This window comes from Schistocerca cancellata, unplaced genomic scaffold, assembly GCF_023864275.1.
Source record: "Schistocerca cancellata isolate TAMUIC-IGC-003103 unplaced genomic scaffold, iqSchCanc2.1 HiC_scaffold_838, whole genome shotgun sequence".
Taxonomy (NCBI): Eukaryota; Metazoa; Arthropoda; class Insecta; order Orthoptera; family Acrididae; genus Schistocerca; species Schistocerca cancellata.
In genome coordinates, this window is record NW_026046849.1 from 72,501 (window position 1) to 77,500 (window position 5,000).

At 54.5% G+C, this 5,000-nt stretch overlaps 1 non-coding gene across 1 annotated transcript in view; it reads right to left on the minus strand.

Moving 5' to 3' along the window:
- The window catches only part of LOC126146933 (small subunit ribosomal RNA), a 1,909-nt gene extending 290 nt beyond the window's left edge, over positions 1-1,619 (minus strand). The window contains exon 1 of the ribosomal RNA XR_007529843.1: positions 1-1,619. This exon is cut by the window's left edge and continues 290 nt beyond it. This is a non-coding gene — a ribosomal RNA (small subunit ribosomal RNA).
- Positions 1,620-5,000: the final 3,381 nt, after the last annotated feature.

Here is a 5,000-nt window from a genome sequence, read left to right on the forward strand (position 1 = left end):
CCCCGACCTTTCGGCCTAGGAAGACACGCTGATTCCTTCAGTGTAGCGCGCGTGCGGCCCAGAACATCTAAGGGCATCACAGACCTGTTATTGCTCAATCTCGTGCGGCTAGAAGCCGCCTGTCCCTCTAAGAAGAAAAGTAATCGCTGACAGCACGAAGGATGTCACGCGACTAGTTAGCAGGCTAGAGTCTCGTTCGTTATCGGAATTAACCAGACAAATCGCTCCACCAACTAAGAACGGCCATGCACCACCACCCACCGAATCAAGAAAGAGCTATCAATCTGTCAATCCTTCCGGTGTCCGGGCCTGGTGAGGTTTCCCGTGTTGAGTCAAATTAAGCCGCAGGCTCCACTCCTGGTGGTGCCCTTCCGTCAATTCCTTTAAGTTTCAGCTTTGCAACCATACTTCCCCCGGAACCCAAAAGCTTTGGTTTCCCGGAGGCTGCCCGCCGAGTCATCGGAGGAACTGCGGCGGATCGCTGGCTGGCATCGTTTATGGTTAGAACTAGGGCGGTATCTGATCGCCTTCGAACCTCTAACTTTCGTTCTTGATTAATGAAAACATACTTGGCAAATGCTTTCGCTTCTGTTCGTCTTGCGACGATCCAAGAATTTCACCTCTAACGTCGCAATACGAATGCCCCCGCCTGTCCCTATTAATCATTACCTCGGGTTCCGAAAACCAACAAAATAGAACCGAGGTCCTATTCCATTATTCCATGCACACAGTATTCAGGCGGGCTTGCCTGCTTTAAGCACTCTAATTTGTTCAAAGTAAACGTGCCGGCCCACCCAGACACTCAATAAAGAGCACCTTGGTAGGATTTCAACGGGGTCCGCCTCGGGACGCACGAACACGCACGAGGCGGTCGCACGCCTTCGGCTCGCCCCACCGGCAGGACGTCCCACGATACATGCCAGTTAAACACCGACGGGCGGTGAACCAACAGCGTGGGACACAAATCCAACTACGAGCTTTTTAACCGCAACAACTTTAATATACGCTATTGGAGCTGGAATTACCGCAGCTGCTGGCACCAGACTTGCCCTCCAATAGATACTCGTTAAAGGATTTAAAGTGTACTCATTCCGATTACGGGGCCTCGGATGAGTCCCGTATCGTTATTTTTCGTCACTACCTCCCCGTGCCGGGAGTGGGTAATTTGCGCGCCTGCTGCCTTCCTTGGATGTGGTAGCCGTTTCTCAGGCTCCCTCTCCGGAATCGAACCCTGATTCCCCGTTACCCGTTACAACCATGGTAGGCGCAGAACCTACCATCGACAGTTGATAAGGCAGACATTTGAAAGATGCGTCGCCGGTACGAGGACCGTGCGATCAGCCCAAAGTTATTCAGAGTCACCAAGGCAAACGGACCGGACGAGCCGACCGATTGGTTTTGATCTAATAAAAGCGTCCCTTCCATCTCTGGTCGGGACTCTGTTTGCATGTATTAGCTCTAGAATTACCACAGTTATCCAAGTAACGTGGGTACGATCTAAGGAACCATAACTGATTTAATGAGCCATTCGCGGTTTCACCTTAATGCGGCTTGTACTGAGACATGCATGGCTTAATCTTTGAGACAAGCATATGACTACTGGCAGGATCAACCAGGGAGCTGCGTCAACTAGAGCTGAGCAGCCGGCCGCCCGGGAGTGTGTCCCGGGGGCCCGCGCGAACACGCAAGCGTCCGCTCAATTATTCTGCAAACAGGAGGAGGCTGAGCTCCCCTGCACAATACACCTCGAAACCCTCTCAGGTCCCGGCGGCGCGCAGCGCCGTCCTAAGTACTTGGTCGGGTTCGAGAGAGGCGCAATCGCCCGGAGTTAGGCGAGTAGACGCTTTAGGTGCGACCACCCGTGCTCCCAACTGAGCTTGCCGCTGCCGACAGAGGCCCGGGAGCGTGCTGTCGTGGCATTGCCGGCGGGAGACAACACGCGCCACCTACGGTGACCGGCAGCTCCAACGCCAGCGCCACAGAAGGGAAAAGGCCCCACGTGGGTGCCGAAGCGAACTCTCCCAGCACAGCGCACGTGCCAACACGTCTGCACAACTGCGATACAAACCACCAGCGAGAACCGCTGGGGCGACCGAGCAGCAGACGGCGTCGCGGCGCCGAGTGCCGGGCGGCGGCGCATCCTCAACGCACACAGTCCTCAATCGGACCAGCACACTGCAGATGTCCACCGCGCTTCGCACCGGGCCGGCGAGGACCCACTTTGGCTGCACGGCGCCGCGCGCAGGGTGCCCCGGCGCGCAGCTGCGCCGCCTGCCGCGTCCGTCGGCCGGCGCGCCTGCCACTGGGCGCCCCCACCAGCCGGCTGTAGCGCGTGCGCCCACGCACCGCGCGGCCAGCACGCCGGGCGGCCCCCCCTCACCGGCCGGGGACAGTCCCACCCACCCACAGCCGCGTATCGCTTCACACCCAGATTCACATTCACGTTCGTTGGTATGGTGGGGACCGCTTCGTAGCTGTACCGATCGTTGCCCTCACAGATGTACCTCCAGCAAGGACAACCGCACCACAACGGGTTACCAGTTGTTCATTTGCGTAACGTCACCAGTAAACGTACACGTCCATCCCCGTTTGCAAAGTCAACTATTATTGCATGCCTGCCTGTCAGGTGTCAAGACACAATACGTCCGCTCACATCCACGCAACAAAATGTGCCCAACTAGAGGGCACGTGGAAGGTGCCCCCGTACGTATGCGATGTCCATTGCGCGACCAACTGTCAACCGGCCTCTGTAGCATGTCGCAGATGTGGAACGCGGGGCACCGTGCTATCACATTGTGTGAGAAGAGACTACTACGTCTGCATACACGCGCCACTACATGAACAGACGGCTCATGCTGATCGCCATCCACCGCGTCCATTACTCCCACACGTCTCTATGGCGTACCACACTGCAATGCAGCTGTTATGGCGAGATGACACGTAGCTGTGTGCACAACATCTGGACGGTATGGTTCACCGCAGTCTTTGTACGGTCACACATGTGCCAGAGTGTATCATTCAGTACATGAGGACCGCTGTGCAGTACAGTGTGTGGGTTAGGCGTACATCGGCGGACAGTGGACACAGGACAGAACACGACGTAGACTGAGTGCTTCGGCATGCACCTGACCGACCAGCTTGCGAAGGCATGGGGAAGGGGGAAGGGTGGGGGGGGGGGCGATGTACGTCCTGCTGGCGTCCACATTACAGTGTATAGCGTGAGCATGTAAAAAGGAAGCAACACTTGCGACGTGTTGAACATGAAACGATACACATGAGACCGGGGAGTGCGAGTCGCGAACTATTCTGAGCGGGTTGCGGTTGGACAACAATACATTAATGTAACGTGTCATATGCCAATTACAGAGCAGGGTAAGGCACAACCTGGGTCAGGTTAAGGCACAACCTGGGTCAGGTTAAGGCACAACCTGGGTCAGGTTAAGGCACAACCTGGGTCAGGTTAAGGCACAACCTGGGTCAGGTTAAGGCACAACCTGGGTCAGGTTAAGGCACAACCTGGGTCAGGTTAAGGCACAACCTGGGTCAGGTTAAGGCACAACCTGGGTCAGGTTAAGGCACAACCTGGGTCAGGTTAAGGCACAACCTGGGTCAGGTTAAGGCACAACCTGGGTCAGGTTAAGGCACAACCTGGGTCAGGTTCGGGCACAACCTGGGTCAGGTTCGGGCACAACCTGGGTCAGGTTCGGGCACAACCTGGGTCAGGTTCGGGCACAACCTGGGTCAGGTTCGGGCACAACCTGGGTCAGGTTCGGGCACAACCTGGGTCAGGTTCGGGCACAACCTGGGTCAGGTTCGGGCACAACCTGGGTCAGGTTCGGGCACAACCTGGGTCAGGTTCGGGCACAACCTGGGTCAGGTTCGGGCACAACCTGGGTCAGGTTCGGGCACAACCTGGGTCAGGTTCGGGCACAACCTGGGTCACGTTGGGGCACAACCTGGGTCACGTTGGGGCACGACGTGGGGTAGATTGCGGCACAACTTGGGGTAGATTGCGGCACAACTTGGGGTAGATTGCGGCACAACTTGGGGTAGATTGCGGCACAACTTGGGGTAGATTGCGGCACAAATTGCATTACATTGCGGTACAAATTGCATTACATTGCGGTACAAATTGCATTACATTGCGGTACAAATTGCATTACATTGCGGTACAAATTGCATTACATTGCGGTACAAATTGCATTACATTGCGGTACAAATTGCGGTACAAATTGCGTTACATTGCGGTGCATATTGAGTTACATTGCGGTGCATATTGAGTTAGGTAACGGTGCAAAATAGGTTAGGTTAAGGTGCGACATAGGTTAGGTTAAGGTGCAACATAGGTTAGGTTAGGGTGCAAGATGGGTTAGGTTAAGGTGACATAGGTTAGGTTAAGGTGACATAGGTTAGGTTAAGGTGACATAGGTTAGGTTAAGGTGACATAGGTTAGGTTAAGGTGACATAGGTTAGGTTAAGGTGACATAGGTTAGGTTAAGGTGACATAGGTTAGGTTAAGGTGACATAGGTTAGGTTAAGGTGACATAGGTTAGGTTAAGGTGACATAGGTTAGGTTAAGGTGACATAGGTTAGGTTAAGGTGACATAGGTTAGGTTAAGGTGACATAGGTTAGGTTAAGGTGACATAGGTTAGGTTAAGGTGACATAGGTTAGGTTAAGGTGACATAGGTTAGGTTAAGGTGACATAGGTTAGGTTAAGGTGACATAGGTTAGGTTAAGGTACAAACTGGGTTGTTTTATGGTACACATTGCGTTGTAGTACAGTACATGTTATGTTTGGGTACGGTACACAATGTGGTATGGGATGGCGTGTTGGGGGGGGGGGGGGCGAGGTTCGTTGATATTGACCGTAGGAAGTGGATGCGCGAGGCAGCGTCAGTGTGTCAAAGGAGGTATGTCACGTCGGGATGCGCTTTTCGCTAGTGAGAGGGGGGCGCGCCGTGTCTGTGGTTGCGGCAGACCTGTGTGTTTCATTCCCGC